The following is a 13,311-nucleotide window of genomic DNA, read 5'->3' as shown; positions in this document are numbered from 1 at the left end:
GTACAGGCCTTTGTGTGTATTTATCATGAGATACTTTTTAGAGGCCTCTTCAACCTCCATCTGTAGATATGCCTGTGCCAAGTCAATTTTGGTGAAATGTTTCCCTCCGGATAGTGAGGCAAAAATATCTTCTTTCCTCAGAAGAGGATACTGTACTGTGTGAAGGACCGGGTTACAGTCACCTTGAAGTCACCACAGATGCGAATTTTTCTCTTTTCTTCAGATTTATCATTATTCAACGTTTTCTTCATGACCGGGACGATGGGTGTTGCCCACTCGCTCCAATCTACCTTGGATAATACGCCTGCCTTTTCCAAATTTTCCAGCTCTGCCTTGACTGCTGGGCGAATTGCGTATGGCACCGGCCGTGCCTTAAAAAACTTGGGAATTGCCGCATCTTCTACTTTTATTGAGGCGGTGATGCCTTTCAAGATTCCTAGTTTCTCTTGAAACACTTCCTTGGCGTTGGCCAAGATGTCTTTTAATCGTTCAGGTGTGACGTCATCATCATTTTTTTCCTTACTGGTCACCGTCAATGCTTGAATGGAGTGCCAGTCTAAACGTATCTTCCTGATCCATTCACGTCCCAACAGTGGTGGACCACCATCTTGTAGTACGTATAAATACAACTTCTGTATTTCCTTGCCGCTGTATACAACAGGCACCTTTATTTTCCCTTTTGGGTATACTTTCTGCCCCGTATATGTTTTCAAGATAATGGATGTGTCTTTCAAAGGTATATGCGGAAATAGCCGCTCGTAATGCCGTCGACTTATGATGGTTAGGGCTGATCCTGAATCTAGATCCATTTTAACTGGGGACCCCGCTATCGTGAGGGTAACCCAAATGGTCTGGTAATCTTCTTTGGCAATTACATTATGTAATTTGAGAGAGCTTAGTCTCTCGTTTCTGGAGTCGCTATTGCTCTTCTGGTCTTTGGAACTACTGTCCGTCATCATTTGTACCTTTCTGTACTTTTCCTTATTGATTTTTTTTCTGTCAGTCAATTTTATTGTTTCCAGATCGGCATACACGTGTAATGTGTCCCATCTTTCCGCATTGCCTGCATGCTTTGTCCTTGAACCAGCAGTCCCTCTGGCCATGGGTGGATCTGCTGCAGCGATAACAGCTCTCGAAACCCCGTGTCATTTCATGGGTGCCAAAGTCCTGTGGCTTTTGCTGTATCTTTGCATCGCCTCTTGCTGCTGCTTCGTATGATACAGCCACACTGAAAGCCTTGTCCAGTGTCAAATCTTTCTCAGAAAGTAGCTTTTTTTGTGTTCCTTCACTTAGGAGACCGCGGATGAATTTGTCTCGTAGAGAATCTGCCAGTACTGTCCCGAATTGGCTGTGTAGGGTATCAACAATCTCCTTAAAATTCTTGTCCATCGGTTTGGCTGGAGTGATTAAGTTTCATAACAGCCTGTATGTCCTTGCGCCCATTAGATTTAGAAGTACCGATGCCTTTTTATCATCTTTTATTTCATTCGCTGTGCAATATTTCTCCACTCTTTCCACATATGTGGTCCAATTCTCTATATCGTTATCAAAAGCATCAATATTGCCAGCCTTAGGCATCCTGTAAAAAAATGGCGCTTCCCGCGCTTTTCTTTCTTTCCTGCAAAAAAGATATGGCACTTCCCGCGCTTTCCCGCCACTGCTGCTGCTATCAACGCTGTTTTCCGCGTTTTTTTTATTTTTTTTATTTATTTTATTTACAGGTGGAGACTCGTTCCTGCCGGACTCTTTCTGCTAGGTCCGAACGCCGACCTGCTTTGCAGCGCCGGCCGTCTCCCGAGTGCTCCCCTCCCATCTCTTTCTGCTTGCCTCTGCCTTCGCTGCTTGGCCTTGCTGCAGAGCCAGCCGATGGAGCCCCAGCCCGCCACCAAGGAAGGTTATTGCAGTACCTGCCACCAGCTCGGCTAGCTGGTGAAACCACAGCTTCTTTTTTTTTCTTGCTTTTCTTCGACTTTGGACGTCTGAGGAATCGAAGTCCTTGAGGTGCTGCGGAATTGCAGGTAAGTCCGTTTCCAATACGTCACCACTGTTGTATCCATGTGTTAATAGAGACACGGATGGCAGGAGTAGGTTTCACAGGTGTTTACTGAACAAAGTCTGGAGGTGAACTAACTGATAGAACACAATATACAGGCTTATATAGCCCTAGTGGCCATTACCGGCATTACAGTAAACAGGGGGCTCTTAAAGGCACATACACTACACCTCCTTGTACTTTCCTTTGGTAGGTTTCTTATTGCTGGTTTTCTTTCGCGACCTGCAGACTCGTGCTATGTGTCCTGTTTTTCCACACTGTCTGCACACTTTGCCTTTGAACCAGCAATCATTCTGGTCATGTGTTGTTCTGCCGCAGCGATAGCACTTCTCTGTTCCATATGACATTTTGTTTGTGCCATATTCTTGCGGTCTCTGTTGTATCTCTGCCGCGCCCCGTTCTGCTGCTTCATATGATACCGCAATGCTGAAAGCCTTTTCCAGCTTAAGGTCCTTTTCAGATAAAAGCCTTTTCTGGTTTCCTTCAATTTGCAGCCCACACACAAACATGTCCCTTAAGGTATCTGCCAGTCCCGCTCCAATATGGCAGTGTGTCGATAGTTTGTGCAGTTCTGTTAAATAATCAGCATTGCTTTCATCATTATGCTGGTTCCGTTTGTGAAACTTGAATCTTTCTGCTATCAGCAGCGGTGTGGGGTTCAAATGTTCCTTTAGTATCGTTACTATGTCTTCAAAACGCTTTCCCATTGGCTTCGTTGGGGTTACTAGATTTCGTAATAAACCATATGTCTTTGCACCCATTAAATTTAACAATACCAATGCTTTCTTGTCATCTGACACCCCATTTGCCTTGCAGTACACATCTATTCGTTCGACATATGTAGTCCAATCTTCGATTTCATTGTCAAATGCGGTGATACTGCCACTCTTTGGCATTTTGGGTGTGGTTTAAAATGGCGTCTCCCAATGGCTTAAAATGGCGTCTCCCGTGCTTTCCTTCCTCCCCCGCTACTGCCGACGCTGCTCCCGGCGGTTCTCATGGCAATGGCGGCGCCCTGTAGGTTTCGCGCGCTTCTCCTGCGCTGCTGCCAATGCCGCTCTCGGCAGTCCCCGTGGCAATGGCGGTGCTTCGCGGGTTTCTGCGCATCTCTCTCCCCTCTCTCCAACGCTGCTCGGCCCCTGAACACCGGCTGCACCCCGTGTGCTCTGCCCTCTCTCTCTCTCCCCCGTCGACGCTGCTCGGCCCTTTGCTGTGCCGCTCGGTCGTGCTGTAGCCCTACCTGTTGTCAGCCCATTTTGCTGGACCACCTCGACTGGAAAGCCAAGCCTGGCTCTCGACAGCCTCCCCCGCAATTCTCGAGTCTCTGCTGGATGACTGCTCAGTTGCCCGTGGTCGACGCCCGAGTCTCTGGCCTTGACCTCCGATCCAGTGATCTCCAGGAATGAATCCCCGGGAGGTGATGCAGAGTTGCAGGTAGGTTCGAACCTGCCTCGTTGCCAATGTTACATCCGTGTATAATGAGACATGGTACAACAGGTGTTTACTCAACGTGGCTCACACTGCGACTGATCTGTACAGATTACTACTCAGTGTTATATACAGGTGTGGTCACTGCCAGTATTGTCTTACACTTTAATCTATTTTCCCAGTCCAATTTAGTCAACTCTGCTCTCATACCTTCATAGTCTCCTTTATTTAAGCTTAGTAGGCTGGTTTGAGATCCACCTCTCTCACCCTCCAACTGAGTTTGGAATTCAACCATGTTATGGTCACTCATTCCAAGGGGATCCTTTACTCGGACATTTGTTATTAATCCTGTCTCATTACACAGGATCAGATCTAAGATTGCCTGCCCCCTGGTTGGTTCAGTTACATACTGCTCAAGGAACTCGTCCCTAATGCACTCTATGAACTCTTCCTCAAGGCTGCCCTGCCCAATTTGATTTGTCCAGTCAATATGAAAGTTAAAATCCCCCATGATTATAAATGTTCCCTTGTCACAAGCCCCAACTATTTACTGATTTATACTCCGACCAACAGAGTTGCAACTGTTAGGAGGCCTATAGACTACGCCCACTAGTTACTTTTTCCCCTTATTATTCCTTATCTCCACCAAACTGTTTCACTATCGTGAACCTTTGACCCAATATCATTTCTCACAATTGCAGTGAGTCCATCCTTTATTAACATAGCCACCCCACTTCCCTTTCCTTCCTGTCTGTCCTTCCTCATTGTCAAATACCCCTGGAAGTTTAGTTCCCAGTCATGGTCACCTTATAGCCATGGTTCTGTAATGGCCACCCGATCATACTCATGTGTAATTATTTGTACCGTCAACTCATCTATTTTGGTTCGAATGCTGCTTGCATTCAGATGAAGAACTTTTAAATATGTTTATAGACAATTTAATCCTGCTTCTACCTCCTTTACTACTCTACCTTTATCTTTATACATTCTGTCTCTTCCTGACACGCTCTGGTTTTTAATTCCCCCACTGCTAGCTTGCTCTAGTGCCTTCTCCACTGGCAATTTTATTTTTTGCTCTCTTGAAACCTCCCCCCCATTAATTAGTTTAAAGCCCTCGCTACAGCCCTAGTTATTCGACTCGCCAGGATTCTAGTCCCAGCACTGGCCAAGTGAAGTCCGTCCCAACGGAACAGCTCTCTTCCGTCCCAGTACTGGTGCCAGTGTCCCAACAAGCAAAACCCATTTCTCCCACACCAGTCTTTGAGCCACACATTTAGTTCTCTGATTTTATTTACCCAAGCCAAATTTGCTCGTGGCTCAGGTAGTAACCCAGAGATTATTACCCTTGTGGTTCTGCTTTTTAATTTGGCCCCTAGCTGCTCATACTCCCTCAGCAGAACCTCTTTCTTTGTCCTATCTCTGTCGTTGGTACCAACATGGACCACGAAAACTGGATCCTCCCCCTCCCACTCCAAGTTTCACTCCAGCCCAGAGGAGATGTCCTTAACCCTGGCACCAGGCAGGCAATGCAGCCTTCGGGACTCTCGCTCTCGGCTGCATAGAACCCTATCTATCCCCCTAATGATACTATCCCTTACCGCTGCAACATTTCTTTTTACTCCCCCCACTTTAATGGCCCCTCGTTCCACGGTGCTGTGGCTAGGTTGCTCATCCGCCCTGCAGTCCCTGTCTCTGTCCTCACAGGGAGTAAGAGCCTCGAACCTGTTGGACGAGAGCAAGGGCTGCGGCTCCTAAAACAGTACCTCCTGGATCCCCATACCTGCCTCGCTCATAGTCACACCCTCCTGTCCCTGCCCACGGAATGCATCTGAATGAGATAATCTAATTGGTGTGACTACTTCCTTGAAAACAGAGTCCGGATAACTCTCCCCCTCCCTGATGTGTCGCAGTGTTTGAAGCTTGGACTCCAGCTGATCAACACGGAGCCGGAGTTCCTCAAGCAGCCAACACTTAATGCAAATGTGATCAACGTGAACATCAATGATGTCCACCAGCTCCCACATGTTGCAGCAGTAACACATCACCTGCTCTGCCATTCTATGTAATTAATTACATTTATTATTATTACTTAAAAATACCTTAGGTCCCGATTCTAGATGATGAATATCACACCTCTATTTAATTGAACTTACCAACTTATAAAGGATTAAAGGGAAGGAAAAGTACTCACCAACCAGCCAATCACCTATCAGCTTGGCTGTGATGTCACTTCTGAATTCTGACCTCCCTTTGGAATGTTGCCTGTGGAGCCTGTTTAGACTGCCTCGCCTCGCTGCTCCTACTCAACACCAGCAGCTGCTCCCGGCTGCCTCAACTGGTCCTCGCCTCGCTGCTCCGCCTCTGCGATGTCTGCTAATCCTGAGACAGGCAGGAAAAACAAGACAAAAACAAAACAAAAGCAGCACCTCACACCCGACTTACCCTAACTCTCTCACTTACCCAAACCCTCAAAAGGCAGTCGCTGCTGCTAGCAGAGAGTTATTATTCCATAGCGGGATTTTTTTTGCATAGTTTTGCTTTTTGTGAAACTGGCTTAATTCCATTGCAATGGGCCCAGCTGTTCTCGCGTGTAACAGTGTTATACAACAGATTTCTACACCAATAGCTTCAGTCTTCCCAATACTCATATTAGCCCAACTTATCTTACGTGGTATTTTAGCTACTTTTTATAATACGTCATCGCCTCCCCATCCAAGAATTGTCCCAGCTCACAAAGCTCTGGAATGGAAACATAGAAGATAGGAGCAGGAGTAGGCCATTCCACCCCTCGAGCCTGCTCCACCATTCAATGAGATCATGGCTGATCATCCAAATTCAATACCCTGCCCCTGCCTTCTTCCCATATCCCTTGATCCCTTTAGCGTTAAGAAATATATCTAACTCCTTCTTGAATATATTAAATTAATTTGCCTCAACTGCCTTCTGTGGTAGAGAATTCCACATGTTCACCACTCTCTGGGTGAAGAAATTCCTCCTCATCTCTGTCCTAAATGGCTTAACCCTTATCCTTAGACTGTGACCCCTGGTTCTGGACTCCCTGACCATCGGGAACATCCTTCCAGCATCAAGTCTGTCTAGTCTTGTTAGAATTTTATAAGTTCAATGTGATCCCCTCTCATTCTTCTAAACTCAGCGAGTAAAAGCCCAATCAACCCAACCTCTCCTCAGACGTCATTCCTGCCATCCCAGGCATCAGTCTGGTGAATCTTCATCTCATTCCCTCCATGGCAAGATTATCCTTCCTCAGATAAGTTGACGAAAACTTCACACAATACTTAAGATGTGCTCTCACCAAGGCCCTGTACAACTGCAGCAATACATCCTTCTTCCTGTACTTGAACCCTCTCGCTACGAAGGCCAACATACCACTTGTCTTCTTAACCGCCTGCTGCACCTGCATGCTTACCTTCAGCGACTGGTGTACAAGGACACCCAGATCTCGTTCCAGTTCACCCCTCTCCCAACCTGTTGCCGTTCAGATAATAATCTGCCTTCCTGTTTTTGCCAACAAACTGTATAACCTCGCATTTATCCACATTACACTGAATCTGTCAGGCTTCTGCCCAATCACCCAACCTGTCCAAATCATACTCGAATTTTTCAGCATCCTCCTCACAGCACACAGGACCACCCAGCTTTGTGTCGTCTCCAAACTTGGAGATATTACATCTAGTTCCCTCTTCTAGATCATTTATATATATTTTGAATAGCTGGGGTCCTAGTACCGATCCCTGTGGTACCCCACTTGTCACTGCCTGCCACTCGGAAAAAGACCCGTTTATTCCAACTCTTTGCTTCCTGTCTGCCAACCAGTTCTCTATCCAAGTCACTACCTTGCCCCCAATCCCATGTGCCTTAATTTTACACGCTAATCTCTTATGCGTGTCCTTATCGAAACCCTTCTGAATGTCCTAATACACCACATGCACTGGTTCTCCCTTATCTGTTCTACCAGTTACATCCTCAAAAAATTCCAGTAGATTAGTCACGAACGATTTACCTTTTGTAAATCCATGTTGACATTGTCCGATCCTGCCACTGTTTTCCAAGTGCTCTGCTATTACATCTTTTTTAATGGACTCTAGCATTTTCCCCACTACCGATGTCAGTCTTAATTGGAAGAGTCACGACTCACTGTACGAACCAGTAACTCAGGCCGTTGATCTATTATCCTCTGAGAAATGATGAACCATCTAACATCTAATCTAGCCCTACCATTGCACATCTTATATACACGTCCCCTGGCCCTCATGATTCGATCAAATTGAAACAATCTATTAATATAAAAAGAGTATAGTCCTTTAACTACTTCCATCAAATCACCCAAAGTCTATGCACCAGTAAAATGATTAAACCTGCCTTTTAACACTAATGGAGTAAATAATGTTGTTTAAGTTGGGTTCCAATCTCGCAGCATTCCTCTGAAACTTTTCCAAACCCTATGCATCACCCACCATATGAGTGGACCTAAACTGAAAATGATTCTATCTGTGGTCAAACCAACGTCTTTCGCAAGGACAAAATGACGTGCTTTGGTTGAAAATTAATGAATTGCTAAGGCAACTGAATACCCCATTTGCTTTAGCTATGGCTTTTCGGTGTTCTTCTTGAACCTTCAGTGCATTACAACTGTAACGCCAAGACCCTTACCTCTTTCAACTGATTTCAGTTCTGTTCCATATAAAATTGAAGTGTACTTAGGGTTAGCCCTACTCAAATACATAACATTCCTAGCTTAAATACCATTTGCCAGAGTTTGGAACATTCATGCATTGCATAGGAAAAGGAGTAGGCCATTGACCCCTCGAGTCTGTTCCACTATTCAATGCAATCGTTCTTGATCTGTGACCTAACACCATATACCCAACTTTGGTCCATATCCCTTAATACCATTCGGTAACCAAAAGCTATCAATTTCAGATTTAAAATTAACAATTGATCTCGCATCAACTGCCATTTGCTGAAGAGAGTTCCAAACTTCTCCCACCCTTTGTGTGTAGAAGTGTATCCTAATTTCACTCCTGAAAGGTCTGGCTCTAATTTTTAGACTATGCCCCCTAGTCCTAGAATCCCCAACCTGTGGAAATAGCTACTGTCTATCTACCCTATCCATTCCCCTTAATATCATGAATATGTCAATCGGATCACCCCTTAACCTTTTAAATTCTAGGGAATACAAACCTAATTTGTGTAAACTCTCCTCGTAACTTAACCCTTGAAGTCCGGGTAACATTCTGGTAAACCTACGGTGCACTCCCTCCAAGGCCAGTATATCCTTCCTAATGTGTGGTGCCCAGAACGGCTCACAGTACTCCAGGTGTGGTCTAACCAGGGTTTTGTATAGCTGCAGCATAAATTCTATCCCCTTGTATTCTAGTCCTCTCGATATAAAGGCCAGGAACCCATTAGCTTTTTTGATTATTTTCTGTACCTGTTCATGATATTTTAACGATCTATGCACCTGGACCACCAAGTCTCTTTGGACCTCCAACATTTCACCATTTAGAAAGTACTTTGTTCTATCCTTTTTAGGTCCAAAGCGCATGATCAAACATTTGCTCACATCTAAGCTGGCTTGCATAAATTGGTCCTCCACCCCAGCCCTAACACTTGCAAAAATATATTGTCACCCGAAAACTCATGGAATGTTTTGGAAACAACAACAACTTGCACTTATGTAACACCTTTAACGTAGTAAAACATCCCAAGGCGCTTCACAAGAGCAATTATCAAACGCAATTTGACACAGAGCCGCTTTAGGAGCTATTAGGACAGATGACCAAAAGCTTGGTCAATGAGATGAGATTCAAGGAAACTTTTAAATGAGTAAGGAGAGGCAAAGAGGTTTAGGAAGGAATTTCCAGAGCTACCATCTTCAGCAGCTGAAGGCACAGCCGCAAATGGTGGGGCAAAATAAAATCGGGGATGCACATGTGGCCAGAATTGGAGGAGTGCAGGGATCTCGGAAGACAATAGGTCTGGAGGAGATTACAGAGATAGTGAGGGGAGAGGCCTTGGAGGAATGTGAAAATAAGGATACGAATTTTAACATCGAAGCTGTGCTGCACCAGGAGCCAATGTAGGCCATTGAGCACAGAGGGTGATGGGTGAACCAGATTTAGTGCAAGTTAGGATACTAGAAGCAGAGTTTTGAATGAGATCAATTTTTAGGAGGGTGGAAGGTGGGACGCCAGATAGGACAGCCTTGGAGTCGTCGAGTCTAGAGGTAACAATCTATTTCCATGTCATTTATGAAGAAAGTAAAATGGAATGGCCCTGTGAGACACTACTGGCAATCAGCTTCCCAGCACATCTACGACTATTACCAACTTTCTGGCTACGTGAACGCAGCCAATTCTTAATCCATCGTAGTGTCAACTGTGGTTCAGTGGGCAGCATAATCGCATCTGGGTCAGAAGAGTTGTAGGTTCAAGTCCCATGCCAGAGATCTGAGCACAGAAATCTAGGCTGACAGTCCAGTGCACTGCTGAGGGAGAACTGCACTGTCTGAGGTGCCGTCTTTCGGCTGAGACATTAAATTGAGGCACTGTCCAACTCTCTCAGGTGGATGTAAAGGATCCCAAGGAACTAGTACGATAGCAACTGGCAGCTATCTTTTGCCCTGCCAGTACACTTTACACCTAATCACAGCCTATTGCCATCTCGTCCAGCTTCTAATCTCTTTTACTTCTTTTGGTTCTTTTATCCGATCGCAGCCCTGCCTTCGATCTAGTTCCTTTTCTCTCCAGTTTTGAAGAAGGGTCAAACCCGAAACGTCAACTCAAATTTCTCTCCACGGATGTTGCCTGACTTGCTGAGTTTTTCCAGCATTTTCTGTTGTTATCCCAAGGAACTACTTGGATGATGAGCAGCAAAGTTATTCCCGGCGTCCTGGTCAATATCTATTCCTCATGTGATCTGATCATTTTCACATTGCTGTTTGTGGGAGATTTCTGTGTGCAAACTGGCTGCCACATTTCCTACATTACAACAATGAGCACACATGCAAAAGTACTTCATTGGCTCTAAAGTGCTTTGAGATGTCCGGTGGTTTTGAAAGTCTTTCTTTATTTAAATTGCAACTGATTCCACAAAAATATGCACACTTCTAAATTAATCTGTGGTGCAGAACCTTAGCAAAACGTCTACAGATAATGTCTCCATTAACTTGGTTACTTCTTTAGAAAATGCGAAAAAAGTGGTAAGATATAACTTTCTTTTCCAGAAAAAACAACTGAAAATGCTGGAAACACTCAGCAGGCCAGGCAGCTTCCGTGGAGAGAAGTACAGCGTTAACGTTTCAGGTCTGTGATCCTTCGTCAGAACTGGTAAAAGTTGGAGATGTAACAGGTTTTAAGCAGGTGCAGAGGCAGGGAAAGAGGATGGCAGAATAATTAACAGCTGCCATGTGAAAAATAGGGCGGAGGTTATAGTTTGAAATTGTTGAATTCAATGTTGAGTCCAGAAGGCTGTAAAGTGCCTAATCGAAAGATGAGGTGCTGTTCCTCGAGCTTACGTTGAGCTTCATTTGAACAGTGTAAGAGGCCGAGGATGGCGAGGTAAGAGTGGGAGTGGAGCGGTGAATTGAAGTCACAGGCGACCAGAAGCTCGGGGTTACCATTACGGACTGAATGGAGGCATTCTGCAAAGCGATCGCCCAATCTGCGTTTGGTCTCCCCAATGTAGAGGAGACCCCATTGTGAGCAGCAAATGCAATATGCTAGATTGCAAGAAGTACAAGTAAATCAGACGTGTATTGCATCCCCTGCGCTTGCAAAGGAAGGTGCCGTGCGGAGCGGAGGGGCTTTTGGGTGTAATTGAGGAGTGGACCAGGATTTTGCAGAGCGAGCGTCCCCTTCGGAATGCTGAAAGGGGAAGGGAGGGGAAAATGCGTTTGGTGGTGGGCTCATGCTGGAGGTGGCGGTAATGGTGGAAGATGATCCGTTGAATGTGGAGGCTGGTGCGGTGAAAGTTGAGGACAAGGGGAACATTATCGTAGTGTTGGGAGGGAGGAGAAGGGGGGGAAGGGCAGGAAATGGAACGGACAAGGTTGAGGGCCGTGCCAATCATAGTACAGGAGAATCCTCGGTTGAGGAAAAAGGAAGACATATCAGATGCGATATTATGGAAGGTGGCATCGTCAGAACTGATGCGGCGGAGATGGAGAAACTGGGAGAATGGAATAGAGTCCTTACAGGAAGCGGGTGGGAGGAATTATAGTCCAGGTAGCTGTGGGAGTGGATGTTTGTCGATAGCCTATCCCCAGAAATGGAGACAAAGAAGTCAAGGAAGAAAAGGGAAGAGTCGGAAATGAAGGTGAAGCAAGGGTGGAAATTGAAAGCAATGTGAATGAAATTTTCCAGAAACCGTATTGCATGTATCTGATGACTCTTTCTCTATCCAGGTTATCACAAAGAGCGCCTCCTGTGAACCCTTCAAGTCTCTTACCTGCACCTGACGTCAGGCTAGTGGGCCTGCAATTCCTTGGATATGACTTGCTCCTCTTTATTGAAATTGGATCTCATACCAGCAGCTTTCCAATTTCAGTGAACAATGCCAGACTCCAGTCATAGAAACATAGAAATTTACAGCACAGTAGGAGGCCATTCGGCCCATCTTGTCCGTGCTGGCCGACAAACCAGTGAGTGGTTCAAGATTGGTTCTTGAAAATCACGCGACTTATCCCTTAAAAAATTTTGGTCCAGCAGCCCAATGTATTTGAAGGTTCATTATTCAGTCTAAAAATGATACTCTCAGTCTTTTTAATATTTACAATGTTCTTAAGTACAGTGCAACCCATTCTCTGCTGGAGTGAAGAATGATAAAATGTATAATGGACCTCTGTTGGCAGTCTAATTAAATCTGCCATATGGCGGTTTTCAATGACCCTCTCTTAGCTTTAATGGACCCCTGATTCCCAATGTGGCTACGACAGTTATGTAAAGCAATACGTTGCATTCATATAGCGCCCTATCACCTCCCAGAATGTCCCAAAACGCATCACAACCATTTTCTGAAGTGGATTGATTTATGCAAGCGTGGCAGGAAAAGGTATCTAAACAGAAAATTAAATGAATCATCAGTTTAGCTGTGTGTTTTTTCGGTGGTAGTTGTTGTGAGAGGAATGTTGACTGAAGTGCACCGAGAGTTCCCTGCTTTGATCTTTGATAGTGAGTCATGACAAGACTAGGGTTAAACCAGGAGCCCTCTTTTTTTCATTCGTTCATGGGATGTGGGCGTCACTGGCAAGGACAGCATTTATTGCCCATCCCTCATTGCCCTTGAGAAGATGGTGGCATGCCACCTTCTTGAACCGCTGCAGTCTGTGTGGTGAAGGTGCTCCCACAGTGCTGTTAGGGAGGGAGTTCCATGATTTTGACACAGCGGCGATGAAGGAACGGCCGATATATTTCTAAGTCAAGTTCCTGTCTGTGACTTGGAGGGGAATTGGAGGAGTTGTGTTCCCAAGCGCCTGCTGCCCTTGTCCTTCTAGGTGGAAGAGGTCACAGGTTTGGGAGGTGCTGCCGAAGAAGCCTCGGCGAGTTGCTGCAGTGCATCTTGTAGAAGGTACACACTGCAGCCACGGTACGCCGGTGGTGGAGGGAGTGAATGTTTATGGTGGTGGATGGGGTGCAAATCAAGTGGGTCCCTTTGTCCTGGATGGTGTCGAGCTTCTTGGGTGTTGTTGCTCTGCATGGCTCATGAACAATGCTGTGAGAAATTCTTATTGGGTGTTTCAACTTACGAACATCGTATTGATTTGAACAATATGTATCTGTTCAAATTTTGTTTTGTTCAAACCTCTAATT

Source organism: Somniosus microcephalus, chromosome 12 (assembly GCF_052327205.1).
Source record: "Somniosus microcephalus isolate GS21.2 chromosome 12, FLI_Smic_1.0, whole genome shotgun sequence".
Lineage (NCBI taxonomy): Eukaryota > Metazoa > Chordata > Chondrichthyes > Squaliformes > Somniosidae > Somniosus > Somniosus microcephalus.
Note: the sequence above shows the minus strand (reverse complement) of the source record.